The following is a 16898-nucleotide window of genomic DNA, read 5'->3' as shown; positions in this document are numbered from 1 at the left end:
AACAAAGCTTGGCCTGGCATGAGATATTTGTTTAGTGTTGCAACATGAAACACAAGTCATCTGATATTAGTGCTTGGTGTTGTAGACTTAAGTTGTTACAAGGCCTGGCATGGCCTAGCGCGTTAAGCGTGCGACTCGTAATCCGAGGGTCGCAGGTTCGCGCCCGCGTCGCGCTAAACATGCTCGCCCTCTCAGCCGTGGGGGCGTTATAATGTGACGGTCAATCCCACTATTCGTTGGTAAAAGAGTAGCCCAAGAGTTGGCGGTGGGTGGTGATGACTAGCTGCCTTCCCTCTAGTCTTACACTGCTAAATTAGGGACGGCTAGCACAGATAGCCCTCGAGTAGCTTTGTGCGAAATTTCAAAAACAAACAAACATAACAAAGCTTATCTACTTATGTCAAGAAACGAAACATTCATAATAATCACCAGGGAGAATATGCTTTGTATGTGTGTCTCATTTTGCCAGATCAAATTAATTTGTTTAACGAGAAATGCTCATGTAAATGATTATAGATTAATGTTTCGAAGATAATAACTAGTACCCAACAAAATTCCCTTGAAATTCTGGAAGAAATTCGTCAAATCATTTGATGCAACGAACAAGGTTCACATACTTAAATAAAAATAATATTTAATGCACTTTCTCATTAAATACAACAATCGATGAGCATAAGAAACGTACATCTACTTAACATTGTAGTAATAAGAATGATTCAAAAATGTATTTTGAAATTTGTTTTATTAATGTATTATTACGTAATTTAGCCGTAATGTTGGATAATAAAATAAATACGATATCGTTGATGTTTAAATCACCGTGTTTTGTCTGGATATTCGATTTTACGGCAAAATGAATGGGGAGGAATGCCCGTCCTTGTAAGTTATCGAGTTTTAAATTGTTATATTTATGTTAACGAACTGTAAATTAATGATAACATTTCGATTAATGAGTTGCAGAATAAATATCCATTTATTTCATATTTCGTAATGCAGTTATTGGACAAAAAATGGAGTATTTGACTTATGACTGGTAATTTATATATTGTATGTTTACTCTGTTATATGTTTCACCCGTTTGAATCAAGTTCTTTAATATCGAACAAGGGAGTTATTAAGTGAAAAGTTAAAATAACTTATTGTAAATGAGTTATAATAACAAATATTAACAGTTGTATTACAATAAAGAAACACAACATGAGATCGAAATAATTAATCATAAATTAAAGACATGAAAATTATTTTTTTGTGTACAGATATTAAGAAACACTAGCCTGTTTTATATATATGCGAATATTAACTTTGTAAAATAATCTTATGCAACATCTGTAAGAAATACGTTTGTGTACAATAATATATATTTCTAATACCTTTTTTAATGTATGGTTAACATCACTTTTCTTCTCAGTGTATAGTGTCTGAACTTGCAATCATGAAACTGTCTAACAGGACTTCATATATAAAATCTACATAACCTACTTCAATCTAAGAAATATACAAAAAAAGCTGATATTATGTAAGTAAACAATATTTTCAAAGACAATTAGCAATTAGAATATTCTCAGTTGCATAAGTATTTAACCGTTTTACTACGGGAACCCTAAATCACTTCAGGTGTAAAGATTAGTCTGAAAGGTTACAAAAATAGTGTAATGATATCTATCTGTATGTAATCAAAGTGGTTTAACTGATCTTCGGAGTAAATGCAAAACTCGCATAGTGATACAAAAACTAATCAAGAAAACCAAGGAACTATCCAAACAAGTCAAAGTTCAAGTGATAAAGAAGCACAGTGGAAGGTTACAAGATAATTTTAAGCTCAATGTTTATCTATTTTAATACGGTGAAGTCCATCATTGAGAATCGAGATGCGCTTCATAAGACACAGTCGTTAACTAGATCAGGTCGACTTTCCAAATTAAGAAGCTTACGAAGCAGGAAACTTGTTAGGAATGTCTCCGTGAAGCAACTAGTGACTTTGAAAGATGAAATGGGACAGGAGTCAATAATCATGTACCGATATTATCCTGATCCGTACATAAAGCTAGTCTGTATGGGCAAGAAAGAAGCCATTAATGAAAAACATTCATTTTAAATATCATATGGAGTTTGTGACAAAGTATGTAAATGATATGGCAAATCTGTAGTAAGATGTGACAGAAATTGGGCTTACTGGTCTAAATTCAAAGCTCTACGTCCGGCGCAAGCCAACTCAGCAGCATCGTATGTGGGAGCATCATGTAATTGGAATGTTTGTCATCAGCAGAGACTGAAGAGCTTGTGAGAGTCGAGGGGAAGATGGATCGTCCATAGCACAATCAAATCCTAGAGGAAAGTCTGCTTGAGCCAGCCAAGAATCTAAATCTGGTTTGAAAATTCACCTTTCATCAGGACAATCACCTGCAGTACAAGACCAATGCTACTCTGGAGAGGTTTTAAAAGAAGGAAGTTAATGTCCTGCAATAGGACATTAAAAATACTGACTTTAATTCCGATATAACACTTATGACAAGATTTGAAGATTGCAGTCCATCACAGATCAACAAAGAACTCGTCAGAATTGGAGCAATTTTGTCAGGAAAAATGACCAAAAATAACACCATTGCGAAAAGTTGGTAGAGCCGTATCCAAAAAGAATCACAGAAGTAATTGCTGCCGAAGGTGCTTCTACCTAGTGTTGATTTAAGGGGATCAGTACTACGCAATAAGCAAATTTCAATGTATATATTTTCTTAGCAGGTTTTGCTGACATTAGCTTCCTTCACACATAGCAGAGTTACGTTTGATCGTTAGAGTTGTGAAAAAACAACAACAAATTAATTAAAAATTGTTTACAATATTTGTTTGTTTGCTTAGAATTTAGCACAAAACTTTAGAACGGACTGGAGGAACACATTATTTGTATTTCATCAAAATAAATATTAACTGGTTTTAAAAATGGTACTAATACTATTTAAGGTAACAAAGTAAAATTATCTTCCCTGAAAGGATATTTATTTTATCTGTATTCATAAAAAAATTATCGTACAAGTTTTAATAAACTTGTTATCTACAAAAATAAAATGCAAAATAATATAAATATTATGGCGACAACGACAGGAGATTAAACTGACAGGTATGAAAAACTGTTGGTTATCTAAATTACAGCCTTCTAGTGGCACATCGGTAAGTCAGTAGGCTTATAACGCTAAAAATCAAGATTCGATACCTGTGGTAGGCAAATCACAGATATCCATTCATGCAGCTTTGTGATTGACTACAAACAAAACACCAAGCTACACAAATAACTTATTCAAGTTTTGTTGTTAATATAAATCATCTTCAGATCCAAGTACCTCAAGATAATTCAAATGTAATCCTAAATCACTTAGCATGTAAGCCCAGAGATACTTTCGCAGTTACGTTGCTTCCACATAAGGATGAATCGTAAATGTTATATTGTCAAAGTAAGTGAAATAGTCTTTGCACATAAATGTATTGTAGTAGTTATGATGTCAGGTTGGATTAGCATGTAGATAAAGGTAAGAACAATATGTTTGTGGTCAAGCTATTATAAAAACAAAGACTCCAGTTACTGTTATTCTCTAGCATTTAGGTTGTTAAAGTAAGTTCAAGTCTATGGATAAAAATGTATTACGGCATTTATTTTGGGAAAAAAATCAACTAGTATCACGCTACAAGTACACTGTGATTGTTATGTGTGTGTGTTTTTTGTTTACCAATGTACTTTATTAATTGGCACAGTAAATTAAGTTGTATCTAAATACACTAATCTAGTTAAGCTGCGAAACTAAACTAAATAGTTTTAAGAAATAAATAAACTATGGCAGTTGTATCATTAAAACAAATTCCACCATTTTCAGTCACCAACATGATTCGTTCTCAAATTATCATAAATTATCTCGTTATAAACTACGGTTATTTTCAGATAAATAGTTTACTTACAAATATACTAAGGTAGTGCTTGTAAAAACAATTATTGTGTAGATGAAATTATTACCGCATTTGTGACGTGGTAAAGGTAAAGTATATATTGAAATTCACACTCCAACATCTAAATTTTGTCACACCGTAACAGTTACTGTCAAGATATTTCCTAATACATATAACATTTCAATCATTCCTATGCCTCTTGTATCTTTCTCGACCTAATCCACCCGTATAGCCAGGTGATTAGGTACTCAACTCGAAATCCGAGGGTCGCGCTGTCGAAACCCAGCGACATCAAACGTACTCACCCTTTCAGGTGTGGGGGCGTTATAAGTAACGGGTCATTCCCAATATTCATTGGTAAAATAATAGATGAAATGTTTGCTAAATTAGGGACGTTTAGCGCAGATAACCTTCGTGCAGCTTTGCGCGAATTTCAAACAAACAATCTATGTCGAATTAAAAATATTTGACATTGAACCAAACAACTTATCAGAACTGGATACACCAGATATAGTGTGGTTGACGTATAAGTATACACTCATTTGTACTTTAATTCTGATGTTCCTATGAACAGTTACTAATGTACAGATTTTCTGAAAGTCTAGAACTGCAAGTGATACGCAACTATTCCTTAACCTCAGACACTGAAATCATTATGACGTTGTCATAAATAGAAGAATTTAATCCAAACTTTTTTCGAATTACAAAGATAATATTTGGAACCCATTCTGTAAAATTTGTTGAAGTACCAAAGGTTCCAAACCTTTAGGACACCCTGTAACCTTGCTTTTTCCATTGACACTAGGATCGCAAAATCCCATCCGGGTGAAGAAGGTTAACTTGCTGCTTTGTCAGCTCTTCTCAGTAACGTTCAAAAAGACAATAATAAAAAATAATAATGAATAATATATGATACTAAACAACCTTTATTCCAGTCTTGAAAAGCCAAGGTATTAAGTGGAAGACCTTTCGATTTGTTTCAATAATTCCATAAAAAACTGAATCTTTTTATCCCGAATTTCTGATTGGCACACTAATGGAAAAGCAGCACATTAAGAGCACCCACCATCTGCTTTTTTGCTACTTTAACTGTCATTCTTGTGACGCACAAACAAAGGCAAAGGGTGGCGCACTTTGTGAGCCATGAACTATTGGATTTTCAGTCTAAGCTACCTAAACTAATTATGTTAAAGGTATTGTTTGTTTGAGTTTGAATTTTGCGCAAAGCTACACGAGGGCTATCTGCGCTAGCGGTCCCTAATTTAGCAGTGTAAGATAAGAGAGAAGGCAGCTAGTCATCACCACTTACTGTCAACTCTTGGGCTATTCTTTTACCTACAAATAGTGGGATTGAATGTCCCATTATAACGCTCCCACGGCTGAAAGAGCGAGCATGTTTGGTGGGACGGGAATTCAAACCCGCGACCCTCAGATTACGAGTTGAACCTCTTAACCCACCTGGCCATGCAGGGCTTTGTTAAAGGTAAGGAAAAGGTTATGATGGGGATTCTCCCTTTAGAAAAATGATGAACAGGTGCGTTTTGAAGACTGTGAAATAACTGAGCATTTAAATACTAGAAATATTTCCATCTCTGAGCAATTTATGAGAAATAATAAAATTGGCCTGAATCATGTACGTATTAATATCTTGGTGACAGGTTGAAAGACCGAAGAATAAAAATAAATAGAGTACAAAGACCAGACAAGGTGTTCCACAAAGTTTTCGATAAATTCGAAAATCGGATATACAAGAATCTATATTTTATTCTTGGTTGTGGGCAGGCGCCTAAGGAATGGTGAATTATCTTTATCATTCTAAAGGGTCCCTCGCTGGTACAGCGGTAAGTCCACGGATTTACAACGCTAATATCAGGGGCTCGATCCCGTTCGGTGGACTGAGCACATAGCCTGGTGTGACTTTGTTATAAGAAAACACACACATACACACTCTAAAGGTGTGATAAAAGTTATAGTGAAAATTATGGGCTATTTAATTTTACTTCTAGAGAGTTTGATAAAAGTTCTACAAATGATCTAATACAATATGTTTGTTGAAGAAACGGTACAATTTGCTTCATCAAAAGGAAATCTTGTTTTATTTACGTGTGCCTTTTATAATTGTGCTGTTGGTTTTTTGGACTGCGGAAAAGGTGAAGACGTGGAGTAATTACGTTTCTAAAATCCTTCTATAAAATGTACACTAAATCTGTTTTGAGGATTTTGATGTTTAAAGAATTTCCCAGATCATTTATTAAGTGGGACAGATATTTCGCAAATTATCTTTAATTATAATAAGTGCAAAATAATGTATTTTTGGGTTATCATAATTTATATCTACATGTTTAATATAGATAGAAATCAACTCGGTAAATATAACTTAAGAGAATTATACTGGCGTAGTGTGCATGCTGCGTTGCTTATAGTATGTCTGGAAGTATTTAATAACATATGTATTGATCACAAGTTAAAAAAGATTATTTTTTCTTTACAAAAATCCTTAGTTGTACCTCACTTAGAATGTTGTGTAGAGTTACGATCTTCTTTAAGAAAGAATATTAAATTATCGGAAACGGTTTAAATCAGAAGATTATATATAGTAGTAGATTAAGATATATTAACCTCTTTTCTGTTGGTAATAGATGCATAAGAGGTAATCTCATTCATACTTACTGGATTAGCCCGAAAATTAATAGGATAAAGGTCTATTAAGTTTTCATACTTAATTCTTAGTATTACAATGTAAGAGAACACATGCTTAATATTGGAAAAGATAGACTAGAATTAATTTTAAAAAATCGTATTCTTCCAACACCGTAGTTGACTTACAGAATTAGCTGTTGTTAACAGTAGTAAAGTTTATTAATGTTCAGGAATTTGTGAGGGAAATCGATAGTTTCCTGAAAAGTAAAGAACGTTTTTTCTTTAACTTTACTTTTCTCAGGGATGCATGTGTAAAAACGTATTTAAAGAACCAAATTGTCTTTGTTGTTCGTATGCTTATAGTATTTTATGTTAAATAGCGCGACATCCTATCCTTGGTGTCACGTTAAAGTAATTATAACAAGGCATATAGCATACTACATATGGTTTCACCTTATAATAATACAGAAAAGTGTACGAAATGCTATGTGTAATGTCATATTATAATTACTACAGCAAAGTGTAGAACATGCTATTTCTGGTGTCACGTTTTAGGTACTTCTGGAAAGTGTAAGTAAAATATGTTAACTTTAGTGTCACACTATAGTAACTACACCAAAGTGGTACCTGTTGTGCCACGTTGTAGGCACTACAGCACTATATAAGACATTATATCTGTGGTATCACGCTATAGCATTTACAGCAAAGCCCCTTGAGATATGTTACAGCTACTATAGCACAGTGTAAAACGATATGTGATCTGTGACTTTAAGGCCTAATTTACAAAATGTTAAGAGAAGGATAAATTATCTCCTGAAAAGTAATGAGTAGTTTTGCATTTTATTTTTGGTTTTCAAAGATGACCGTGTAGGGACAGCAGGGAAGAAGTAAACGTTCTTTTCACATCTGTACTGTTATGCTCTTTAAGTATTATATATATATACACATATTATTGGCAATATGTAGAAAAAGAGTATTCTAATATCAAACTGTCATTTACATTAACCCTAAGGAAGGTAAAGGTCGTTTTTTTTTAACTTTTATCAAAGTATGGAAAAACAGTCTAGTTTAACTTCTTTTACACAAGCTTCAGAAGGGAGGGATCTAGCATTAACAAAGGTTAAATTATCTTTTCAGAAAAAGTGAAATAATATTTAGTGTTAAAATATTAATAAGTACTTTTCATTGATTTAAATATACTATTTTTAAATCATACAACTTTAAGATTTTCGTTGTGTCGAGTAAATGAGTTTCTAAGGAACACTAGAGAAAGAATATTTGTGTATAAACTATAATGATACATCAAAAACTAAATTACCTAGTTTGTGCCTATATGATGAGATGCATTCTTAAATTAACGCAAACTTCTAACTATACACTGTTAAGTGTATCTAAGTTGGTCTCACCTTTATTAGTCAGTAACAGCTGAGCTCGTCTGTTAGTTAGGGCTTACTTCCATTAGTTCTCTTGAATTGACGATGGTTTCACTTACTCTTTTATAACGAGGAGATATGGAAGTTGCTATATTACGCATGCGCGTCAATTCATATCGATCAGAAAAGCCGAATTGTTTATTGTCTGATTTCTACATCCGTTCACATAAATAGTCCATTTTGTCGTTCATCTGGGAATGAACGGATACATTCACAGACACCGATACAAGTAGGTCTATCTGCATAAGAATAAAGATCTTCTAAGGTACAGATGTACATGTATATATATATACACGTAAGAGATAGATATATACGTCGACTGATTCTAGGGGACAGACGTATAATAACTCATTCCAGGGGATATACAGGGGGTAGAAAAGTGCCCCTTGAAATGTTGTTAATTTGTTATATATTTTATTATATAACAGAAAAATATGTAAAATTATACATTTTCAGAACGCACTTGATGAGATCTATTTAAATACGACCTCAAATCCTAATTTTAATACTGGCTTTCGTAAATGTATGAGCGTTTCATGGTTTTAGTGATCAAACAAGTTTCTCTGTAATAATCGAATGTAAAAATGAAACTCAAAATAGCACAAACCAGTTTTACAAGTTAATATTTAGTCGACATTCCCTTAGATATTAGTAGTATTTCATATCGACGTGGCATTCCATCAATGAGTTTCTACAGGTATCCCAAAGTGATTGACTGCCATCTTTCTTTGAGTAATTCAAAAAGACCATTTTCCGTGTTCTGGTTTCGATCTTTCGTTAATCTGTTTAAATCAGCCAATAAATTTTCAGTCAGCTTAATAAAAGGGGATTGACTTGTCTATAACACCAATTCCTTTATTGCTAAGATGAGATGTCTTTAAATTGCTTCACAGTTCTAGAGAAACGTGTTTGATCATTTTATAGCCTAATCGGAATAAGAAGAGCTAAGAAACTACAGCACGTGCACAATAAGTTTTATGAGAAAATGTAACTAAAATCATGAAATGTTCAGGTATTTACAAAAGCTAGTTAAAATTAAGTTTTGCTATCATATTTGAACAGATCTCGTCGAGTGCACTCTGAAAACATAGTTTTACATATTTTTTGGTATCTATGTGCATGTGTGTATTTTCTTATAGCAAAGCCACATCGGGCTCTCTGCTGAGCCCACCGAGGGGCATCGAACCCCTGATTATAAATCCGGAGACATACCGCTGTATTAGCGGGGGCATTTTGGTATATCCTAAAAGATATAAATTAACAACATTTTCAAGAGTGGACCTTTTTTTTTTCTCCACTCCTTGTACATATGTGTGTATGTATGTTGTGTGCATGTGAGTGTGCAGACTTAAATGTTGATATATAAACTAGAAAACAATTATTATGCATAGTAATTGAGAAAATTTATTCCACTGTTTTACAATAAATATAAAAATATTTTAATAAATATATTTTCGGTGAGAAAAATACTTGTTTTGAAACTAAAGGTAGTCATCTAGCTCTAATTAGTTAATATTAAAATTTATTCAGTGTAGCAGGAACTAGAAAGATGAAGTTGTTGGGCTGATTTTAACTATCTTATGCTATATTTGAATAATTTTACAAGAGAAAATTTAGGTGGAATATGTAGTTCATTTAAAGATATGTCATATATTACTGAGCATTTTGTTACCTTTTTAGAAAAGCATGGGGTTGAGAGTAATTTATTGTAGAATTTTAATGTAGTTTTATTGTTATTGTTCTATTTTATGAACTATTTGGTGAAGGTTTATTAGAAATATTCTTATGGTGGTTTTTTTATAAGTTTGGTTTTTACTTTTAATATTTGAAAAAATTAAGGGGTAACTGTCTCCCCACAACTGGTGAAGGGCAGTAGTTGTGAGTATAAGCACTCAACTCCGCACTTCATCTGTATTTGAATTTTGTCTGGTAGATGAAATATTATTCCCCGCTATCACAGCGGTATGTCAAAGGATTTACAATGCAAAAATTAGGGGTTCGATTCCCCTCAGTGGACTCAGCATATAGCCTGATGTGGTTTTGCTATAAGAAAACGCACACACGCACACATGAGATATCTCCAATGATTTTGGGCGCTATCACCACAGATAATTTCCTTTAAGGTTGCGATTGAAAAATATTCCAACGAAATTTTAAAATAAAAACAATTTTAAGGCACAATTTATATTAAATTCATTATTGTTTTATAGTGATTGATTTTAATTGCCCATTTACAAGTAATTAAATTAATGCAACAATAGTTCTGAAGTATTTTTTTACTTGTGTGTGTGTGTGTTTTCTTATACCAAAGCCACATCGGGCTATCTGCTAAGCCCATCGAGGGAAATCGAACCCTTGATTTTAGCCTTGTAAATCCAGAGACATACCGGACAAAGGACGAATACCTCAGTTTGCATTAAAATAAGAGTGACAAATACCAAATAGAAATATTTGAAATACAATAGTGCTTAGCAAGTGATAACATTAGATCACATAAGCTCCAAATACTAAGGGAGTTTAATCATGCCGAATCATGCATGTATTTGGATATTAATGTTAATAACTTATTAATTTCATATCAATACCATGATATCTATGGTGTATTCCCAATTTTTTCTACGTACCATAAAAAAGGTATTTAAAATAATATTCTACTCTCACACAGTTAATGTAGTTTCTAGCACGTACACATTTCTATTTTTAATATTCTCCTCTTGCTCGATGTATATTTCAGAGTTTATAGCTCTGGGATGTGACAGATGTAGCGGGTAACGCATAGCGCACGAGTGTTCACTTTCTGATATGTTTTATACATTACACGAAAGCGTCTTTCTTACTGTTAAGATGTAATTTCTACTGATCATAGAGTAGCCAAGTAGCAATACAATTAAGTTTACTCTAGAACATTCAGTTCCTTTTTAAATGTTCTGTGCATGACAGTGCGTGTTTAGTATTCCTAAACATGGTGTACTATGTTTCAACAACAAAGTACAGTGCTAGCGTATTCGAATAGTACACTTTCGACCTTCTAATCTCAGATGTAAGATTGCTTCACAGCCATAACTTTTATCGTCTGCTTTTACTTGTTGTTTACACAATATTTTCTCAAATATTTATATATGGAAACGTAAAACTACAACTAGTATATTTTAGTATATTTTATACAATTTATATACTGTATTTATTAATCCGTTAGCACACATTACAAACGAAATAAGTTCTGTCAAATGCACGTGTTTCATCAAAATAGAAAGAAGAATTTGGCATTGAAGTAAACTTTAATGAACATAACTGAAACTATGCGTAACTGTATTCATGCCACAGAGGGGTTTTACTCCTGAGTTTCTAAGGTATCTACAAAAAACAATAATGTATATAATTTGTGTATTTGATTAACGAATATTAATAATTATGAAGTATTTTTATTATTATTTTCGAGGGATGTTACTTCCATAAGGTTATTTTTGGTATTGAGGACTCCATTGTTTTGGTTCCATAACCTGTATAGTTGTTTTCCGTTCTTTGTTCCTCCAATACATTTTATAAAAATTCTACAATATAGCTTTTAAACCAAAAGAAAAATTATGGTAAAAATACAAATATATTAACCCAAACTTTCTTTAAATATAGAAATCATTTCCTAATTTTGATTTTATTTTTTTAAGTTCTAATGTTATAAATAACCTGTCGTCATAACCTAAAATTTCACTGTAATTTTTTCTCATATTATTCATTTAATGCGATATATCGTTGCTACTAATCAACCCTCCATGTCTCTATAATGCACATAAAAGTGTTACTTAGATAAGTTAAATAAGTATTACCTTTAAGTACTCGTACGTCAGTTTTGAACTTAAAAAAAAAGTGTTATATCATTCGTCTTTTAAGTCTATTAGAAACGTTTGTTGTTTATTGTTAAGCGCAAAACTAGAAAATAGGCTATTTGTGAAATGGCAGCGATAGGTATAGAAACCAGATTTTTAGCGCATTTACGTCTTATGCAGAGAGCTATGCCACCTGTTAATTATCAGAAAAGAATTGAGAACAAGTTAGAGTGCACGAAAAAAAGATAACTAAAATGTGTTTGTTTGTTTCGAATTTCGCACAAAGCCACACGAAGGCTATCTGCGCTAACCGTCCCTAATTTAGGAGTGCAAAACTAGTGAGATAGCAGCAAGTCATCACCACCTACCGCCTACTCTTGGGCTATTATTTTACCAACGAATAGTGGGATTGACCGTCACATTATGACGTCCCCACAACTGAAAGAGCGAGCATGTTTGGTGTGATGAGGATTCGAACCCGTGACCCTCAGATTGAGATATAAGTGCCTTAACCACCTGAGCATCCCGGGACCACTAAAATTTGTAATGCTTTTGTCAATTTAGGGCAAAAAATACTGGAATGCAGTTAACCTTTTCAGCTGGTTTCTGATACAAACCAACACCTAATGATCCGTCATTTGATTTGAAAAGAAATGATTTGTATTCGATACTACTCTCGTTAGAAAATATTTACCAGAGGTGGTTTCACATTTGGTATTTCGCTTTAGTACGGTCACTACAAACTGAAAGTGTATCGTGGTACCGATGTTACGCATTTAAAAATAGAATGTTAATAAGTTCATGAGGCACCATCGATTACTCCTCTGAAAAAAACAAAACTGTCTTCAAGTTATTTGTAATGACTACAGTCTCTCTATAGGATATGTTCACCTTCCCTGAGAGGTTAGTTGCGCCAGTGGCAGGCGCAAAGATTTATCTTCCAGTATTCATAAAGAAATTGATATCACAGTTTTATGGCAGAATATTCTAAAACCCATAGAAGGGCGTGTCAGTACCCTCCTTACTTTAGAAAGAAGGATTTTAAGTAAGTGTTACCCCTGTAGTAAATGTAATCTAAACCCGAAACTTTACTGCTCAAATCAGCATCTGATGAATCGTCATACAATGTGAAATTTAAGGAAATTGTGTATTTTATTATAGCATAGCCACATCGGGCTATCTGTTTAGTTTACGTAGGGGATTCGAACCCCTGATTTTAGCGGGGTAAATCCATAGACTTACCGCTGTATCAGCAGGGGACTAAAAATTTGTCATCCAGTTTACACTCGAAGATTAAAATTTGGTGGATATGAATGTACAGTGTTTTTTTTAAAGTTTAGTATGTTTTCAACGGTATTAGGAGTTGTCTTAAGCAAATCAAAAGCGCAAACATTTCTTGGCTTTGCAGCTAAGGAACGTTTTAAGGACATAAGAGAGACATAATAGAATGGCTCTTGTGAACATTCACAAGTTTCATTCTTTATTGTTTTGTCAAAACTAAAATACGTGCTTGACAAATACGTAGACTAATGATATTACTGTACCTCAAAGTCGTCAATTATACTGAAGTCTGGACTAATTACACCAGTACGTGTCAGAGAGCAGAGGTTTGAAGGACGTGGTCCCTATAATGCTACCACAATCGTGGAATCGACTGAATGGTTTCCATTTGGCCAAAGGCTCTTTGCATAAGTAAAACATCCAGAGTGTAAAGTATTTTATCCTAAATGTGTTTTACTTTGACCATAATATATGACAACTAACAAGAGTTAATTAATTTTGTTTTTTGATAAATTGGTGTCCCTAATTATTTTACCCAGAATACTACTGAGCGTCATTACCAGGTCAACCTTGAACCATGGATCTTGACACTTTCTCCAGATCCTTCACTGTAGTTAAACATAATCTGCCAACAAGATTAAACAGATCAAAAGCACAAATGGATAGTTTAGCGATTTAACAGGTATTTTATGGACACCGGTTTCATTCTTTATAGTTCTATTGGAACTGCTCTTACTCTAGTTTGTTCCTCAACATTTTATAAAAAAATTAGATGAATATTTTTAGTGCGGTTGGAAGTTTATGATCCATTATCAGCTTCATATCTCTGTTTATTATGTTGTTAATTGAAGTAGGACATAGGTTCAGCTTTATTGCACTGCCTTTTTGTATCAGAAGGGTCTCTCTTTTTTAATCACAATCTTCACTTTAAAAAAATTTAAATAGATTTTTTTATAGGAATGGTGTCTTAAACATTTTTCAATGTTCTGTTTACCATGAAAATCAACGAAAGCAAATTTTTATCAGAATTTTTCCTTATTTGATACTTTATTGTTTAACAGCATAGCTACACGGATACCATTCTGTAGAAAAGGCCTTGACAAACCTCTAGAAATACAATCCTTTAAATGATAGCATTCCGAAGAAGAATGAACGACAATTGCCCATGGACCAAAGGTACAGGTGTTAAATATATAAATATCACTGTACACACCACTGCACTAGCATGTGCAAATTGTTCTTTTAATGTACGATTAACCAACTGGACATGATAATAATATTATGTGATGATAAAGGTATCATATCGTGAATTATTTTTCTTTCAGTATGCTTCCCTTTCAGTAACACAGCGGTCTGTTTTTCGACTTACAATGCTAGAAACGGGGTTTAGTGAGCAGAGCACAGACAAATTATTGTGTAGTTTTCTCACTAACTTCAAATAAACAAAAAACAAAGCTCTCGCTGTCTGGAAATGTACGATATTTATATGATCTAACTGCACAACGTTTTGATAATGGAAAAATTATTTGATGCAGCTATAGAATCTCTCATATCTATGTTCGTAATTTGCTAAGATAGCTTTCCAGTTGTTTCTGTAACTTTCACGTATGTTAAAATTTGAGGTAATTTTCAAAGTAACCCTGATAAAAATAGTATGTTAATATGTGATCTCTCTTTTTTTGGATTTTCTGAAAACAGCCCTTACATGTTTTCTTCACTGACTTCAGCTGATTATTATTGAGCCACAGAAACGTTGTCAGTTCAGTAACAGGAAAATATTAATATATATATATATATATATACACACATAGAATGCAGCTCTATTAGCTGCCCTAAACACAAGTATTTATTTAACTACTTAAAAAATAAGCATAAGAAATGTCTATTGCTCTAATGACATCAAACTTCCCAGTTAATTAACAAAACAAAAGGAAATTAGAAACAAATTAGGCTACATTGCTTCTATAATCATGTCTCCTCAGAGATATACTGTTTTTATATTGTTACTTCCTTACTTTCTTTTTCTTCCAAATCGATCTTCATTCCCTCGTTTCTCGATAGAACGAGTTTAAACTTTTAGAGATAATAACTCTGATTTAAAAAAACGTCTAGGCGCATGTTTCATTTTTTTTTCTATTTAATCCTTTTATGGGATCAAAGATAGCAACCTAAAATGCATCTCTATGTTTGGGGATGTGTTTTTCTTATAGCAAAGCTACATCGGGCTATCTGCTGAGTATACCTAGGGGAATCGAGCTCCTGATTTTAGCGTCTTAAATTCGAAGACTTACCGCTGTTCCAGCGGGGGACTGGTCAGTTTTTTAGAGAATAAAGCACAATTTGGGGTTTTCGTGGATTATTAATATGCATGTCAACTAACACAAATATAATTTGGTTCAAACATAACTAATTACGAGTCGTAAGTACTGATACATACAATTTTCCAATTTTTTGTTTTTTTCAAGATTTGTTTGTGTCAAAATTAGCCACATTCGGATTGCTTGGCAGAGACATGTTGCATTTGCCCGTGAATGTTGGTCTTTTTAATTCTGAGAATGCTTTAAGGTATTTTCATCGGTATAATTCATTTTCATGTCATCTGGTGAGATCCTAGATTTATAGTGCTAAAACTGGTAGTTTATTCGCGTGAATGAAAGGTAAGCGACTAATAAAAAACATCTTATTTCTTTCGTTTGTATGTTATCGGCTTATACTTCATTCTCTTTCCAGTCAGCATTGTTATTGGTAAATATTTGTGTGGTTTGAAATAGCTACCTCATACGACTTCGTATTTGGATTTGGAAAAATTGTCTGTGTAGATATTGTATCAAAAATACCCAGTCAGCCAAGCTAATCTAATATAAAAAAGATCCAGACAGAAACTGCAGTATCAAATGTAGAGCATGCGCTCCAGTTGTAAAGCTATATAAAGAATAACGTATGCCAGTGAAGGGAGATAATGTTAGTTTTTTTAATTGCAGTGTTAGTGGAAAAAAACATGAAAAACAGATACTGACATAAAATGAGAAAAACATTATTTATAAATTACATAGAATTATGTAATGTTTTTGTTTCTTCATTCTGTGATTTACTTTTTCATTGTGTACTGTATAATTCTGTTTTCTTTCAGTATTTTCTGGTCATCGAAATACTTGAACGTATTGTAAAGCAAAATAATGAATATATATTATATATTCAAATAGACCTTTAAATGTTTTATTCAGGGACTTTCAGTAAATTCTCGGATGACTGAGGCGATTCAAAAATATTTTAATGTTATAATCTCTTTTCTTGTAATTGTCATTTCGAGGATTATAAAAGCCATTGAATGTCTTTACGCATTCAGGATAATAATTTTATAACAATTCAGTCTCATTCATTATGATTTTTATTTACACGTTTTCGCTGTCTTTGGCTTTTCCCCGAAAAACTGGTTTATTTGTCGTTTATATAGAGTGTCATGCAGGAAAACAATCTATGTACGTATTTTATTTTTCAGTAATAATATATATCTGTTTAAAATGTTGATAAAATTTTCTCAACCGTTGACTCTCATAATAATACAGGACAAAGTAAGAAGGTATTACTTAATTATTAAAACTTATTGTACTTCCAACTTCAAGATACGGTAAACCTCATATCAAACACAATCCTGTAACAGTGAAACTAACTCACAAATGTACCGTTTCAGTTCTGGTAAGTTTAGAGTTATTAGTGTCATGAACAAGCTGGAAACATTTTGCATGCTTCTCCGTAGAATAGCTTTATTCAACAAAACTTATTGATG

General features: G+C 33.0%; 1 protein-coding gene across 1 annotated transcript in view; it reads right to left on the bottom strand.

The window, feature by feature from the left end:
• The window catches only part of LOC143238943 (xibalbin-1-like), a 47392-nt gene extending 39288 nt beyond the window's left edge, over window positions 1–8104 (bottom strand). Inside the window, exon 1 of the mRNA XM_076479608.1 lies at window positions 7980–8104. The gene's annotated coding sequence lies outside the window, so the exon portion shown is untranslated. The remainder of the gene's footprint in view (window positions 1–7979) is intronic.
• Window positions 8105–16898: the final 8794 nt, after the last annotated feature.

The sequence above is a fragment of the Tachypleus tridentatus genome, chromosome 13 (assembly GCF_004210375.1).
Source record: "Tachypleus tridentatus isolate NWPU-2018 chromosome 13, ASM421037v1, whole genome shotgun sequence".
Lineage (NCBI taxonomy): Eukaryota > Metazoa > Arthropoda > Merostomata > Xiphosura > Limulidae > Tachypleus > Tachypleus tridentatus.
The sequence above is the reverse complement of the archived record's forward strand: the minus strand, read 5'-3'. Positions and strand labels throughout refer to the sequence as shown.